General features: G+C 48.0%; 1 long non-coding RNA gene across 1 annotated transcript; it reads left to right on the forward strand.

Moving 5' to 3' along the window:
- Positions 1 to 2,658: 2,658 nt before the first annotated feature.
- On the forward strand, positions 2,659 to 6,407 carry LOC139802505 (uncharacterized). Its single transcript, XR_011728672.1, has 3 exons — positions 2,659 to 2,796; positions 3,222 to 3,295; positions 5,927 to 6,407. It is a non-coding gene; the product is annotated as an uncharacterized lncRNA (long non-coding RNA).
- Positions 6,408 to 17,775: the final 11,368 nt, after the last annotated feature.

The following is a 17,775-nucleotide window of genomic DNA, read 5'->3' on the forward strand; positions in this document are numbered from 1 at the left end:
ACAAAGCATAATTCATAGAATCATAGATTGGCTACAGTTGTAAGGGACCTTAAAAATCATCCCCCTCAAACACCCCTGCATGGGCAGGGACACCTACCACAGGACCAGGTTGCTCCAAGACCCGTCCAGCCTGGCCTTGAACACTTCCAGGGAGGAGGCAGCCACAGCTTCCTTGGGCAACCTGTTCCAGTGTTTCACCACCTTCACAGGAAAGAATTTTTTCCTAATATCCAACCTAAGCATCCCCTGGCAGAGCTTAAGTCCATGCCCTCTTGTCTTACTGGTAGCTACTTGAGAGCAGAGCCTGACCCCCCCCTGGCTCCAACCTCCTTTCAGGGAGTTGTAGAGAGTGATGAGGTCACTCCTGAGCCTCCTCTTCTCCAGATTGAACACCCCCAGCTCCCTCAGCCCTTCCTCACAGGACTTGTGCTGGATCCCTTCACAGCCTCCTTGCTCTTCTCTGGACCTGCTCCAGCACCTCAATCTCCTTCCTGAGCTGAGGGGCCCAGAACTCAATCTGTGGCCTCACCAGCACTGAGTACAGGGGCAGAATCACTTCCCTGGACCTGCTGGCCACACTGTTCCTGATCCAGGCCAGGATGCCATTGGCCTTCTTGGCCACCTGGGCACACTGCTGGCTCATGTTCAGCTTCCTGGCAATCCAGACTCCCAGGTCCCTTTCTGCCACTCTGTGCCCAGCCTGGAGCTCCCCATGGGGTTGTTGTGGCCAAAGTGCAGGACCCAGCACTTGGAATGTTGAACCTCATCCCGTTGGGATCAGCCCAACTCTCCAGTCTGTCCAGGTCCCTCTGCAGAGCCCTCCTGCCTTCCAGCTGATCCACACTCCCCCCCAGCTTGGTGTCATCTGCAAATTTGCTGATAAAGGACTCAATCCCCTCATCTAAATCATCAATAAAGATATTAAACAGAACTAGGCCCAGCACTGATCCCTGGGGACACCACAGCCACCAATTGGATCAGCACCGTTCAGCACCACTCTGGTGGCCTCCAGCAGTTCCTAACCCAGCGCAGAGAGCTCCTGGCTGAGCCCTGGGCTGACAGCTTTTCCAGGAGAATGCTGTGGGAGACGGTGTCAGAGGCTTTGCTGCAGCCCAGACAGACTCCATCCACAGCCTTCCCCTCATCCACCACATGGGTCACCTGATGATAAAAGATCAGCCTACCGGCACCAGCACCGGCACACCACACCCCGGCACGGCATGGCCCGGCACGGCACGGCACGGCTCGGCCCGGCACGGCACAGCACGGCACACCGCACCCCGGCACACCCTACCTTACCCTACCCTAGTCTACCCTTCCCTTCCCTTCCCTACCCTGCCCTGACCTGACCTGCCCTGCCCGGCACAGCCCGGCACAGCATACCCCGGCCCATCTCGGCACGGTACGGCTCGGCACACCCCACCCCGGCACATCCTACCCTACCCTAGCCCGCCCTGCCCGGCTCGGCCCGGCCCGGCTCAGCTCGGCCCGGCTCAGCTCGGCACGGCACGGCTCGGCCCGGCACGGCATACCACACCCTGGCCTGGCTCGGCATGGCCCGGCACGGCACGGCAGGGCCCTGCCCAGAACGGATCGGCCCGGCATACCCTGGCACACCCTGGCACAGCACACCCTCCCCTCCCCGGCCCTACCCAGCCCGGCCCAGCTCGGCACTGCCCGGCTCGGCACGGTTCGGCTCGGCTCGGCTCGGCTCGGCCCGACATACCACACCCTGGCCCGGCTCGGCACGGCCCTGCCCGGCATGGATCAGCCCGGCACGGTTTGGCCCGGCACACGCCGGCATACCCTGGCACACCCAGGAACGGCACACCCTCCCCTCCCCTCCCCGATCCTCCCCTCCTCTCCCCTCCCCTCCCCTCCCTGGCCCTGCCCAGCCCGGCACGGCTCGGCTCGGCACGGCCCGGCTCGGCACGGCACGGCACGGCTCGGCTCGGCTCGGCTCGGCTCGGCTCGGCTCGGCTCGGCTCGGCTCGGCACGGCACGGCACGGCACGGCACGGCACGGCTCGGCTCGGCTCGGCTCGGCTCGGCTCGGCTCGGCTCGGCCCCGCCCCGCCCCTGCCCTACCCTACCCTGCCCTGCCCGGCCCCGGCCCCGGCCCCGGCCCCGGCCCCGGCCCCGGCCCCGGCCCCGGCCCCGGCCCCGGCCCCGGCCCCGGGCCCGGCCCCGCCCGGCCCGGCCCCGCCCCGCCCCGCCCCGCCCCGCCCTGCCCCGCCCCACTCCTCCCCTCTTTGCCGCCCTCCTCGGGGCCGTTTCAATGCCCCCGCGGTTCCCTGGCCACGCCCCCCGCCGCGCCTGATTGGCTGAGCCAGAGAGCTTCCGGGTTTCTTTCCGTGGTTCTGGGCAGCGGTTCGGAGCGGTCCGATCTTAGGAACCCCCTTGTACAGCACCATCTCGCCCTGAGCCCCTGGGCTCACCTCGGGTTTTCGCTGCCACCGCCTCTGCTGGAGCCGAACTAGCAGGAAAAGAAGCAAGTTATGGACAATTTATGCTCTTATACTACGAATAAGAATTTTTTTAAAAGTTCATCCTCTTCTAGGCTCTGGCTCTTTAGGCTACGTCTCTTTTAGTTGCCCACGAGCAACTTCCATCATATGCAAGAAAAGACCTGACTTTGCTACAGGAAGAAAACCCATGGGGGTTTCCCTACATGTCCTGCAGCCCAGGCTTGTTGCATGAGAAATCCTATTTTCTTCCCTAGCCTGAATCCACGTGGGCTGAGAAACCCACAGAGTCCTTCGTACCCAGGTTTATTCGAGAAGACCCAGAACTCTAAGTATGTTTCAGGTCAGTCCTTCCTCAGCTGAGGTTTTTCACAGGTTACTTTCCAAATGTGCTATAGCTACAAAACTGTGGTGATGGAAACTGAAAGGCAGTTTCCAGTCTGCAAATGCAGATAGATTCGTGCCTGTAGCCAGGTGTTTTCTGTACACTGAAATGATCTGTGGTTAACAACATAACCTTGGATTGGTAAACAGTGAAATCCTTTAAGCAAAGGCATAGAAGAATCCTTGTGCTAGGTCTAGGACAGGGGGAAAATCTGTATCTCGGATGTGTGCTCTCTGCAGGCCCAGAGGAGGTGAGAAATGCAGGAGCTCCTGCACATACTTCTTTGGCAAGGCCAATTTAGTGTGGTGCAAAGAAGGCTGGGATTAAATATTGCTGTCATAACTGTTAATATTATGTGTTTGTGCTCCCCAGAAAACCTGAGCTTCATGGTATGATATAGAAGAGACAGGAAGTCCCTGCTTGGCCATGGGAGCACCATTTGGTGAGTGAAGATCTTGGTCCTCTGGTGAGGCATCCACGGGGTGGGTTTTTGCATGAAGTTGTGAAAAATTTTAAAAAAAGAAAATGAAGGGCTGTCCATCTACAGCAGTAGCCTTCCTCATATCTCATAAGTAAGCCAACTTATTCACATAGGGTGGATGTAAGAATGGGATGTTAGGACTAGGAATTTTCCATCTTGGGGTTTGAGAAGGGCTCTTAAAAGGGATAGGATAACTCTGCTGGAGGAGCCTGCTGCAAGTGGTCAGCAGAAGGCAGGCTGGGAAGACTTTATACACCTCGGAGCCTCCTCTTCTCCAGGATGAACCCCAGCTTCCTCAGTTTGGCTTCATAGGGGAGGTGCTCCAGCCCTCTGATCATTTGAGTGGCTCTCCTCTGGACATGCTTAAGGAACTCTGTGTCCTTCTTATAGTGGGGACTCCAGAACTGGGCACAGTTCTCCAGGTTGGGTCTCACAAGAGCAGAGCAGAGGGAGAGAATCCCCTCCCTTGGCCTCCCTTGATGCAGCTCAGGACCCAGTTGGCTTTCTGAGCTGCAAGCAGCCATTGGCAGCTCATGTTAAGCTTCTGGTTCACCACCACCCCCAAGACCCTCTCCTCAGTGCTGTCCTCAATCCTTACTCCTCCCAACCTATATTAATGCATGGGATTGCCTTGACCCGGATGCAGAACCTTGTACTTGGCCTTGTTGGACTCCATGCACTTTGCACAAGCCCACTTGCTGAGCCTGTCAAGGTCCTTCTGGATGGCCCTGCCCTCCAGTGTGTTGATTTCACCACACAGTTTGGTGGTGTCAGCAAACTTGCTGAGGGTGCACTCAGTTCCACTGTCCATGTTGCCTACAAAGATTTAAATAGCACTGACCTGAGTACCAACCCTTGAGGAACACCACTCAACACACATCTGCATTTGGACACTGAGCCACTGATCACAACTCTTTGTGTGTGACCAGCCAGACAGTTCCTTATCCAATGAGTGGTCCATCCATTGAATCTGTGTCGTTCCCGTTTAGAGACCAGAATGTCTTATGGGACAGTGCACAGGTCCAGGCAGATGATTTCTGTTGCTCTGCCTTTGTCCACTGAGGCTGTGACCCCATCATAAAAGGCCACCAAATTAGCCAGGCAGGACTTGCCCTTAGTGAAGCCATGTTGGCTGTCACCAGTCACCCCTTTGTTACCTGCATGCCTTAGCAGAGCCTTCAGGAAGAGTCTGTGCCATGATCTTGCCAGGCACAGAGCTGAGACTGACTGGTCTGTAGGTCTGAATTATATCACTGCATATGAAAAATTAAGTTTCCTAGAATCTTTTGAATCATTGTGGAATATGAGCTTCTAGTATCAAGAATTTGGAAAAGTCACATTCCTTTGCTCTTCATGGCATCTCCTGGTTGGGACAGTTACAGCCAGAGCAGGATTTGTCCCTCGAGGCTGCCAGCAGCATGGATTAGCTCCCCATCTTGGGCTGTGTGGAGCTGCATGCCTTAGCAGATCCACAACCAATTAATAATTTTTTCTACATTAGTCTATGGTGGCTGTTGTAATATTTTTGTTGTACATTTCTGCCCTCTGTAGAGAGCAAAGCCAACATTGTGAGGAAGGTGAAGAGGAGGGAATAGCATGTTTCCACACAAATTGCTCTTCTTTTAGAGAAAGGGTGGTGTTTTCCATTGTCTCTGCATGTTTATCTACCCCTGCCCCTCTCCCCAGCTTCTTTTGTGGTTATTTCTGCATGTTATCTCCCTCGTGCCATTTGTCAGCGGAGAAGAAGGCCAATTTTCCCAGTGTATGTGCCTGTGTGCTCCTGTGAACCCCTTCCCCAGATACATTGGAATCTCATGGCAGTCCTCAGGCCGTATCTCTTATGAAATTGTACAAAAATAATCAGCATGCAACTCAAATCACACATTGCTCTTTCTTCAAAAGTACTTGAGATCTGGACTGTTTGAGGAGGAAAAGATTCTCCAGTGAAGCATCTCCTTTCCCAAAATCTGATCCTCTGAATAATTTCCCAAAATATCCAGCTCCAGGAAAAGCTCCAGAAATCTGAATTAGAGAGGCTTTACTCAACAGTCAAGCTGTCAAACATTGCCATGTAGCAGCTTTCTGAAATACAGTATTTTCAGTGTGTCTTTGAACAATAGCAGTAATATGAAGAAACCTCATAAGCACAGCTGGTCTAAATAACTATGTGTATGAAATATAAACAGACTTTTGTACATACATCCTGCTGCTCTGGGTGATTTTTAAACACAGAACACAGCGAGCATCAATTGACAACCCATAAAGTATTGAAAAGGGGTGCTGGGCTATTTCTGTATCCTGAAAGTGTGCTGTGTCTGAAGAAAATGGGGAGGAATAATTTTAATTTTGAGCTTAGCTTTAGTGAAAGGATTTAGATAAATAAATACATTTAAAAATACCTTGGCCTGTAGTTTCTTTACTTTCTCTGGGATACATTAAGTAGCAACTTAACCATGCATTAATGCAAACATACAATTAGCTTAAGCCCATAAATGTTTGAAGAATTCTTTCTTAAGAGGAAGAAAAAGGATTCAACCTCTAACTCTGAATTTGGGTGAGAGTTATCTCTGTGCTGTCTTTTCACCCCCCGACAGAGCTTTGCTGTGCAGTGGCTGGAGGAGGCTGCAGAGCACTGATGTGTGACAAGATGTGTGCCTCAGGTTGTTCATGCTCCAGGCCTTGGACTTCTATGTGACCCATATGCATAACACAAAAAAATTAGAGCATTGCTCCCAAGGGATCAGCCCTGAACTGTTTCTGACAGGAGGCAATGTGTGGCATGAGATCTGCTGAAGGAAAAGAGGATTCTCATTTCTCAACCTGTCTAAAGCAGTTGTTTGGATATATTTCAGCATCTCAAATATTTTACAAGCTGCTCTCTCATAAAACTATACTCAATTTTTGCAGAAACCACTGTGGTGGCTTCACTCTGGGAAAAGAGGCCACATTGTGCTTCATTACTGACACTCTGTAAGCCTGACACTGCTGTACATGCTGAAATCCTGGGGAGGGAATCTGTACATTTTTTTAATGATACTGTTGACACCAAACACAAATTACATATGGCCAGTCATGGAATTAAGTGAAGGGTCTAGTTCATTTCTTTCTTTCTTGGAACATAGGGAAATATATGTATTATAACTATATATTTTAATGAATATTGTTTGTAATTTAATTCTCTCTCCTCCAAAAATGTTTTTCTCCAGTTCAGGGGATCGTTATTTGATTCTTAATAATATCACAGCAGATTAAATATGCATAAAAATAGTGTTTTTTAATTATATAATATGCACCAAAAATCTAAGTATTTTGTCCATATAAGTAAAAGCAATATTAGATACCCACTAATCTACAGAAATTACTAGATCTACTGATACACTGGACACTATAGTTGGGAAGGCAGCTATCTTTTTAAGAAATACTGAATCTATCAAGAAATAGAAGGGGCAGTGGATGTCTCTGAGAAAGAAGAAATCCTTGTTGCAGTCAACAACATCATCTGCTTCCAGATGCCAGAACGAGCAAAACCAAAGGGAATATTGGAACATTTAATGATACTTTTCTATGTAAGGATTCAAAAAGACAGCACAGCAGAAAAATATGCACTTCCTTAAGATGTGCCAAAAGAGTTCTGTCTGTATGCCTGGTGTGACTGCAGGGTACCAGGTACAGGGGGTGAGTACCTGGAGGGTCAGGGGCATGAGCCAGGGCATCATCAATCATCAGATTGTCAGGAGGAGATTTCTGCAGTCAAAGTGAAAGTTCAGTGACTTTTTTGCAACTTTTTGAGTCTCAACAGACTGTTCCTGCCAACAAACTTGTTTATTTGGATATTTGTGGAAGATGAATCATAACAAAGGAATCACAGATGCAACTGAAACAGGCTACCACCCGGTCCTAATTCTGACAGATCATTTTAGGAAAATGCCACTGATTTACTGCCACTGACATGCAGAATCCTAAGCAGAAATCAAGCCTTTACTTCCCAGACACACATGTTTGATTTTTTTGGCTATAGATAATAAGGGAGTTATTATTTAAATGGATACAGTAAGACAATGTAAACAGAAGAAAGAAAACAGAGAACATCATGACTGCTGTGATACCTTCAGCCTCAGAAGCCTGAAAGTGATGTGGCATTTCTGTAGAGCATTAAGTCTTGACTGCCAGCTTCATCTGTGGTGCTGGACCTTTGCAAGGATACAGAAAAGACAGTGCTGTCTGGCTGCAGGGATGATGCTGGATGCTGGAGATGCTCTGGGTAGGAACTCTGCAGGTTCTTGGTGCCACATCCAAACAGCATCACAGCATCAGCCTACAAACCCTTTGAGCATGGTGTCTTCACCTCTCTGCTGAAAGCATCAGGAGTATAATACTGCAAAGACTGCTAGGAGCTCATCTGCTTGGCACTGGGTGCTAGGCAAAGCATTGCTCAGATGTATTTCTGGCCCAAAAGCCAATGTGCAGGATCAGGAAGATCCACCTTACACTGCACAGAGTGCATCCTAACTTAGCAGATACATACATATTATTCAGGGGGTCAGATGCCTTATTTGTGTCAGGAGCCAGTGTCACCACACAGTGATTTCTTCAGAGGGGACATAGCAGGAAAAGCTTCTCAGAATGGACGAGGGTGACAGGCCTCAGTTTGTGTCCCAGGTTTGTGCATGTCATGGATTTTGGGGACACAGCAACAATGTAGGAGCGTGGGAGCCATCCTGGGGGTGGTGCTGCCAGGATTGCTGTGTCAGATGGGGTGAAGAGACAGGTGCTGCTGTGGGTAATTTCTGCTCTCTGACACTTCTGTAACACAGTCAGGACAGTGTCTCTTACTGATGTTGCTGAAGCTGAAAAATAATGTCTCAAAGAACTTCTGGAATTCAGCATATGATAACTTAAAATCTTATCAGGATCAAAAGGTCTCTGATATAAAAAGCCATTACAAGGCTTTTACAAGGGCTTGATCACCTTTGCTCTGCAGTGGGTACAGTCCAAGGTAAAGTCCAAACTTGAGACTGTAACACTAGCAGAGGGACACTTTGCTAATGCTGACACTGCTTTTCTAATGCATCTGAAGCTTAGCACTGGGGGTGGATGCTAACTCTGGGAAACGATGGACAATCACTGGTGCTGTCACAGAGTGGGACAGGATCTTTCCTGAGTGCTCCCCACTGGGCACCAGGTTCATTGAGATGCATAGCTGGCAGGGACAGTGCCACTGGGAAACAGAAAAAGCATGTAGTGTCAGGATCTGCCATGCTGGAGACAAGCAGGGCATCCCCCCTGCACAGCCACACTTGATTTTCTTAGCTGTACTCTGGGCAACCAAAAAGCTCTTCTCCAAAACCTGTCATAACCAATGATCCCCCTTAAATCAGTTGTTTGCTTCATACTTTAGCTGTTGGAAAAATTATATCCTGTTTCAGAACAGGGGGCAAGGTATCACACACTGAGGTTCAAATGCTCCCATCCAGGGAACCTGAAAAACCAGCTACAGTCCACAGGCTGAGAGACATTCTGACAGGCACCAGGGAAGAAAAGGTGCCATATATTGTACCCTTTGCCTCCTTGGTGCACTGCTGTCCTCCAGCTGAGCCATCCCTGACATTGTCAGTGGTTAGGGATGAGTCTTACATAAACACTCAGAAGGAGATTGGGCCCCAAAAGATGCATCTGTCATTCAGACACACCTTAAAAACATGGAAGCTGAAAAATCCAGGCTTCCCTGCTTGGCAGCACCCTTGGCTCTCCCTAGAACCAAGAGCCTCTGGACTGCTGAGCCTGTTTTACATCATGACAAGGGGGCTCCATTTTCTTATGACTGCCTCTAGTGCTGTAGATACTCCAAAAACCAAGTCAGAGGAGGCTTATCAGGCACAAGCCAGATGCCAGGCTGAAGGGCTGAAGAACTACGGCACCCACTGCTATTTGCAATCAGATTATATGTTCATAACAAATATGCAATCAGTTCAGTGCAGTTAGGAGCCTGTTTTATCATGTGCACACCAAGGTGCAGGTGCAGGCTTCAGCTGCCTCCTTCTTCTTAAACTCTTTAACAATTTTCTCTTCTGCTGATAGCCCCTGAGCTGCTGCCCATGAGCAGTGGTTCACACATCTCCACTTCAGAAAATGAATTGAGAAGGTATTTTGGGAGAGCTGAAATTGCTCATGGTGTTGGCAAAAGATACAGCTGAAAAACGTGTTTGTTTCAACATCTTCCATTTTCCCCTTTGTTTCATCTTAGCATCTCAGTAACTTTTTTTGCAATGGTAGATCTGAAAATGCATTTTTTCCATTACAAGCTCTTGTGAGAAGAGTTCCTCACCCTGTATTTGAGTGAGGAAACACAGCACGGTTCAGGTTGAACTAAGTGGTTTTGGTTGCTTAAGATTAATTTTTTTCTCCTCCCTGTCTTGCTAAGCCAAAACTTACCTCTTTTCAGTTTCTTTTTTCATTCTGAGCTGACAAATGCTTCCTCTCCTGTGTCTGATCAAGGTCAGCTGTAATACCAGTGCAGTAGGTGGACCTCTCAGTATGTTTCTCCCCCCCTCTCCTCAGGTGTTCTCATTTGCCTCCCTCTCTTTGAATTTCCTGATGGGTGGACAGCAGAGGAAGCAGCTCCATCCATATCCCCATCCTCCCCCATGGAGGGGCAGCATGGAAGCAGCTCCAGCTGTGACCCCCAGCCCAGGGGGTGGCTGCCCTGCCACACTGCCAGTGCCCTGCTGCATGGGTGGCCATCCCTTTCATAGTATAGATCAACTTTCAGTGGTAAAAGCATCCTTTCTTTTCAAGACATGAGGATTCAGAGCATTTTGAGCAATGCACACATTAATATCCCATTGGTCTGTGGTTCCTAGACTTTTTGCACTTTATTTCACACAGACTCCCAACACTGTTCACTTTAGGATGCATATTTATCAGACACTTAAAGCCTGTCCCCAGCTCATCCAGGACAGTCACTTCATTCAGATCAGCAAACTGATGTGTGGAAGTTTAATTGTCTGCACTGGTGCCTTGTTTATTTCTCCTTCTTGATCCCCCAGAATGGAATATTGCCATCCCTGATCCTCCTGCCAAGGCCTTCCTAGGTTATGGAAGTGTCATAGGAGAGAGAGTCCTCATTAACAAAACCATAAACATGGTTTCTGGGAAAGCTGACACATTACACATGCTGCAGATAACTGCTCTGCTAGGAGACAGATAGCACAGACAATAAAATTCAAACGTGAGTGTTTGCCCAGTAGCTTGTGAACTTGAAGCAGGCAGCAGGCTGCTGGAGGAAGCAGGGAGCAGCTCATATCAACTACTTCACTGTCAAGGCCAGAAAAGCAGTAAAGAAGAACTCAGGGATTATTTGCTGGCAGCCAGGGACCTGTTGGGTAGATGAGAGAATAGTTTTGGTTGGAAAAGACCTTTAACATCAAGTCCAACCATTAACCCAGTACTGCCAAGTCCACCACTAAACCATGTCCCAAGGCACCACATCTCTGAGTCTTCTAAATACCTCCAGGGATGATGACTCAACCACTTCCCTGGGCAGCCTCTTCCAGGGCCTGACAACTCTTTCAGTGAAGGCTTTTTTTTCCTCATATTCAATCTAAATCTCCGTGGCACGACTTGAGACCATTTTCTCCTGCTTGTTACTGTGGAGAAGAGACTTACCCCCACCTCGCCACAGCCTCATTTCAGGTAGTTGTAGAGAGCAGTGAGTGCTCCCTTCAGCCTCCTTTTCTCCAGGCTAAATAATTCTCCAGTTCCCTCAGCCACTCCTTGTGTCTGGGCTTGTGCTTGGTTGTTCATCTTTGGACACTCTCCAGCAACTCAACGTCCTTCTTGTGTTGAGGGCCCCAAAACTGAACACAGCATTAGTGGTGAAGCCTCAGAAGTGCTGAGTACAGTGTAATCTGCATTTGTGATCCACTGGAGACAACTGCACCCCTCTGGCTACAACCATCCTGCTAAAACAGGCCAGGAACTAACCATGTGAGACTCCCCGCTCTTCCTGTTTTCTTCCACACTGAGTATTTTACTCAGAAAAGGGATGAGACAGCAGATGCAGGTGCAAACAGGAATATGGACCATCCTCAGCTGTATCATGCTGCTCATACAGCAAGTGGGAAAATGCTGTGCTACTGCATGCATTCATATTGTATATTCAGTATGCCACTGAATAGATTATGCTCATAATAGTAGTAATGAGACTGAAAATCAGTTTGCATCCTGCACATACGTGTGTGCAGAGTGCTGACAGGAGCTGCCCCTCGTGCAACAGTAGATTCCATCAGCTGCCCCAGCTGCTCACACTGCAGGCAGCTGCCAGCACCCCAGCCTCAACCTGTGCAGGCTGTTGGTTCAGCAGTTGTGTCTTCCACATCCTCTCCCCACACACAGACTGTGTCAGTGCTCCCTTGGGATGCTCAGTGTTACCAGCAATGGCTGCAGCTCTGCTTGGTTGGAGCAGCTGGGAGTGTGAAGAAGGGCAGCCTCCAAGAAGACTTTATATTCATCCAGACAAACATCACAATTTTTCTCTCCAAGTCTTGTCAGGTCCCATCTGGGGACCAGGGCTTGCTGGGCAACTGAGTCATCCAGCTCCCACACCTATAGGGCATGGGATGCACGTGATGCTGAGAGCACATCACACAGGGCAGTTTGGGACAGGGGGGTTCTTGCTCCCATAAATCTGTGTCCAGAGTGAAAAGCTGTCTCTAAAGAGCGTTCAGATCACACCATGTGTGTCACTCAAGGGATGGTCTGTATGGGTTTGCATTGCCTCAGCCTTTCCCAGCCCATCATCCTCCTGTATCCCTTGGTGACATCAGTGCTGGCTCCATAATCACAGTTGAAATCCCATGAGTGGACCAGCACCTCACTGTTCTAGATGGCATATGAGCACTGGACATGATAATCTGTATCCTAAAGTACCAAAATACTCTGAATATAGAGTGAAAGGTGGCAGACAGATCAATAGATTGCCAGATTCAAGGAGGTAGCACTGTGGAGGAGGGTTGAAAATTTTAAAAATCGCTCAAAATATTGCAAGCCTTAAAAAATTTGGGCTATGCCAAGAGGAATATCCAGTTTGCAGGCCTGAATAATTCAGTAGTTAGGTAGCATTAGCTTGGGTGAGACTTGATAGGGGAAGATTTAAGAATCCTATTTTCCTCACTTAATTATCATCATGATTAGAAGCTGCCAGGGTTTCAAACTGAAAATTGAACCTGAGGAACTGTGTGCACACCACGAAGATATGCTGAAAAAACCTTCCTTCCAGCTGGGAATGTAAAACCATTACAGGTTTATTTGCATTGCAGGGTGGTGTTTATTTGGTGTGTTACACACAGTGCATCTTCTGCCTCCCAGGTCTGCGAGGTTGGTGCCCAGTGGGGAAATTAATATTTTTTTTCCCGTTACAGGATGGGGAAATAAGGATTTGGCTGATGAAACAGAACAGGAACAGAACTGATTATAACTGGAGCAAAAATTAGTGCTTCATTTTTTGCATTTAATTGAACACTTTCAACAGTTGAAGTTTCCTTCAAACGTTTAACCCCACATTCAAAATGAAGTGTCAGGTGCTGTTGCTTTAAAATGTTGCCCTTGAATCTGCTGTTAGAATTTTTATTCCCCAGGATTTGGGGACAATTTGCTGAGTCTGATCTGACTCCACTACAGCAAGTTCTGTTGCTCACCAGAGCTGACCTTTCGGGGGAAATTTAATATCCACTGCACAGCTTACACCCAGCTTTTAGGAGAAGGGCCAATCTTGTGCTGTTTGTGGGTGAGCAGGAGCCCAGAGGAAGGAATCTCCTCTATCCATCAGAGGAGCTTCTTACTCCATCTGAGGCATTTGGTACTGATAGTCCTTAATATTGTGTTTTGTTTCTGTCTGGAGCACAGGAGATACTGAAGAGGAGTGAGCTGTACCTGCAGACACCACTGGTCCATGACAGCTCCAGTACCTGGAGACACCAGCTGGATGCTAGTGTGGCTCTTGGAAATGTCTTGGACCATCCACTCCTTGTCAAAAAAGTTGGATCTCTAAAGAAATGGAGCTTTGGGCACTTTTATTGCAGCGGCTGCTGGGACAGGGACACCAAAAATGTTCAGAGACACAGCCCTTAAACCTTGGAGTGATAAAATGCTGGGACAAGTGCTTTGGGGAATGTCCTTGGCTTGGTAAGGCTGGGAGCAGGGGCCTACAGTGCCCTTTCAAGAAGCAGTTTGCCCTTTCTGTATAGATCAATATGGCCAGGGCCTGGTTATCTCAGGTATCCTCCACACGTGGGAGCTGAGGACCTCTCATGCTGGGATATGCAATTCCCAAAAGACCTTCGGCGCCTGCTGCAAAAGCAGGAGGACATGGAGTGTCCTTGCTTGAGGACAACACAGCCTGTTTTCTAATTCTGCCTGTGCCTAGCCCACTAGAGAACTTTCCCCCCCCCCCCCCCCCACAAGAGTATTATTTTCTTCCATTTTTAAGGCACATTGCAGCTATGAATACCCTTCCATCCTGCGTGTCCTCATCAGCTCTAACAAAGAGAGCAAGATGGGCTCCCTGGGAGAAATTCCCTTCTGGAGCTGGTGCTGAGAAACACTTTTTTAATGAGCTGTTTACTGTCCTTTTCCAGTAGATTACTTTTTTAATAGAGCTTATTGGTCAAAAGCTGCAGGCTGCTGTTAGGCTGGAATATGAAGTGCCAGGACAGTACAGAGTTAAAAGTTGCTGTGATGGAATTATCTGAGTGTGGAAGATGAAGTTTCTGCTCAGCCATCTGAATTGGCACAAATTGTCTTCTGTGTCAGGAAAGCAAATATTCATGAACAAGAAGTTTTGTTACGAATTCATAAAGACCTGCCTGTCTGAGAAACTTTTTACTTTATGTAACTTCTTTATTGCTGATCACTCTTCCCTTAGCCAGGACAATGTGTAATCTTGCTCTGGCTGAAGGGTTTTTCTGGGGACACAGGATCTTTCCATGAACTCCTCACATGGACTGTCTGAAAGCTGCACACTCCTTGGAGGCACTGCTGGAGTGCAGGGCTGGGCCTGCTCTCAGACCTGGCAGCTGCTTTTAGAGAAAGATTTTGCATTTTCTACGGTGTCTGTCATCACAGTAGAGATGCTGGTTTGCTCTCATTTCCTTCTGCCTAGGAAACATTAAACATTAGATACAGATTGTTGGCTGAGGAGGAGGTATATGGAAAAGACTTTCTGCACTACTGGAAATAAGCGTGGTAATGATTCCAGAATGCAGACTGGAGGGGAAATGAGTTGGGCTCTTGCCACATGAAAGCAAATCATTTTAGAACACAGAAATGCATTTTTCTTGGTTTGTTTTTTTTTGTTTTTTTTTTTTCCCCAGAAAATATTCCTTGTTTTTAAAATGAAGCTTGCTGGAGTTTTGATGCTGATTAGTCATTATTTAACACAAGGTCTTTAGTTGTTACCAACCCGCAGCCCAATGCAAATGGTTTCAGCAGCTGACAGTCACATACTGCAATGACCCAGCTACCTAATAACCTTGCCCAGAGTCAGGCACCAAGAGAAAAACTAATTTTAATGCATCTAGATCAGCAAAAACTAGAACAGCAAGAGCTAAGCCCAGGGAGTACAGTGGTGGTGTCAGAAAGGAGAAAGTATTGATGCTAGCTGGATCCAGCACTCCACACACTGTTTCCCTGAGGACTGATCCTGTGCCAGGAAGGATGGAGCTGAGCACCACTTATGGGGCTGGGAAAGATGCTACCCCACTGCACCTAAATCCTGCAGCTGCTCCATGCACTGTAGCTGCATCCTGTGTCTCGCTTGTGGAGCACACACAGATGGGAAAGGAGAGAAATCCCAGCATGACTGGCACTAAGAGGTAATTTTCTGCAGCAAATAGAAACTGCAGTAGGAGATAAAGCTGGAAGGACCTTAGAGAGGGCAACTTGTCTGTCCCGTGCCCCACAGCAGGATGACCTAAAACTGAACCACCCTAGACTGACTTTTGTTTGTCCTGTCTCTGCAGTTCCTCATGTTCTTGTCCACCACAAGCAGCTGCTCTGCTCTCTTGCCATGTCCACAAAATCACTTCACTACAGAAGTCAAAGGATTTTCAGCCTCAAAGGATTTTCTCTCTCATCCTGTAACAGCAGCAATAATGCTTAGGGAATACAAAGCACTGACATGTCAATGTTAGCTGATGTGCCAATGCTGATCTGCTCAATGCTCAACCCCTTTCATGCTTCTGGGCAGGCAGGGACCCATCAGAGCCTCCCTGTTTGGATCCAGCAGGATCATCCCTGCCTCAGCAGCTCTCTCGAGATTCAATTCAGCCCAGGAGGACAAAGCAGCCTCCTCAGATCTTCAGATCTGCCTTGCTGCCACCAAGATCAGGGTGCCCAGCCTGAGCTCTGCTCTGCAGGACACAGGACAAGGCAATAAAGTCTTGTGGTGACTAAACCTGTAAGAGAACTGCTCCTTTCAGTTTCTCCCAAAAACTGCACTGGATTTTGTGCATGCTGGGCCTGACTGGAGCTACATGAGTTGTTTAGTTTGGCAGGCGTGGTGCAGCCTTGAGTCAGAGTTAGGAATAGTCTCCCCCCAAACCATAACCTGGCTGCAAAACTGCAAAGCAAATGCTGTACTGGGCAGGGTGCAAAGGACCTGAGTGTATGCCACAAATATTTTTCAACACATGATCTTGCTGCCTTTTATACATGGCGTGGTAGCTGCACAAGAATATATGGCTGGATAGAGAGATATGCATTTCAAGATAACTTATTTTTTCCCCCTCATAGATATCCTTATCCCAAATCAGCTTGTGGGAATTCTTATCTTGTTCTGCAATTTTCCTGCTTTACAGAGTCATCAGTAGTTCCCCATTTATTGGCAAATATCCATACCATCTCCCAGGCCCTGGGCTTGCAGGAATGTAGGCAGCCCTGCTCTGCTCTGCTCACCATGGATTTGGGAGGCTGTGGGATGGATGAGTTTTGTAGGAGCTGGGTGAACTGTGTGTCATTATGAGTAAAATGGAGGAGGAAGCAAAAGTTAAAGGGTAAAAAAAATAAGAAAACAAGAGAAAAGTCCTAGAGAACAAAAATGAAATATTTACAAATGTATTATGGACTAGAAAGAAAAAAAATTACTAATTGGTTACTAGCAAATGGGGAAACATAAGGAGCACTAGAAATAGTGTCTTCGAACAGTTCCTCAGTTATCAAACACAGCCTCCCTTTCTCATCCTTCAGCAGGTGAATATTATTCATTAGCTGACATATACCCTGTGTACCTCATTTTAGCTTGATTTGAGCCAAAGGCAGCCAGGCTGCAGGGAAGAGGAAATCAAGGCTCACAGGTCCCTCTCAAGTCTGCCTGGCATGAAGGACTGACTGTTCTTCTTCTTTGGAGTCCTCCTTGGAGTACACTTTCCAGTTAACCCCATCCTAAGCTCCCTATACCATGCGTGATCTCCTTCATCATCAGATTTTTTGTTTCCTGTCTCAGTCCTGTCCCAGTGCAGAACCAGCTGCATTAAATACTGACCCAGCCTTAGCTTGCCAAACCACCAGGCTTTTCCCCCTCCAAACGCTTCCTAAAAACTCATTCCAGGGTGACATTTTCCAGCTCTGAGCAGACTGCCAGAATTTAATAAGAAGCTGCAGGCAAACCTTCAAGACTCAGTAATAACCAGGTTACTGCTGACCATCAGCTGCATGGGCAATGCCTCTATTTTCCATAGTTTGCAGCTAACTTTGTTTGGTTCTTCTGCCCCAAACTACCTGTGTATGACCTTCTGCATCTTGTCCTCTCTGGAAACAAGGTTTTATTTGGACACAATTATTTGTGCAGGAGAAAGGGAGTATGGATTCAGTGGCTTTTGAGAACCTGATCTTGATGGGCTGGTAAATCAGGTAGGTAATAAACAGAAACACCTTCTCATTGCCATGCTGCTTTTTAATTTTGGTCCACAGTGAAGAAGGAGGGAAGTTCACCCTCTTGATCTGAACTGCAAATAGAATTTCGAGTCACCACTCTCCTGTATGCTCCAAAGGTCAATGAGTTCTCTGGAAGCTTGGCCCATAAAAAAACTGTAGTTGAGGGCTATGCAAAGACATAATGTGAATAACTCTGGCTTGCCTCTGCTGGGTTGGAGGTGTGAAGGAGTGGAGGTCTCCTTATGCAGCACTGGCAGTCACTGAAAAACTCACTTTAACAGGAAAGAGCACAATTTCAAACAAATAAAACCTATATTGCAGAATAGAGGGGGCATTAAACCCTGGGCAACCCCTTCACCAAAGCATGAGCTTAACTTACAGCAGAATAAACAGGAGGCACTGGTGGTTTCACAACACAGTCCAGAGTCCCAGGACATATCTGTTATCTGGCAGTCAGGACAGGGAGAGGGGAGGCAGCTGGCAGGGTGCTAACTTCATGGGTAATTTACATTCATG

This window comes from Heliangelus exortis, chromosome 14, assembly GCF_036169615.1.
Source record: "Heliangelus exortis chromosome 14, bHelExo1.hap1, whole genome shotgun sequence".
Classification (NCBI taxonomy): Eukaryota; Metazoa; Chordata; class Aves; order Apodiformes; family Trochilidae; genus Heliangelus; species Heliangelus exortis.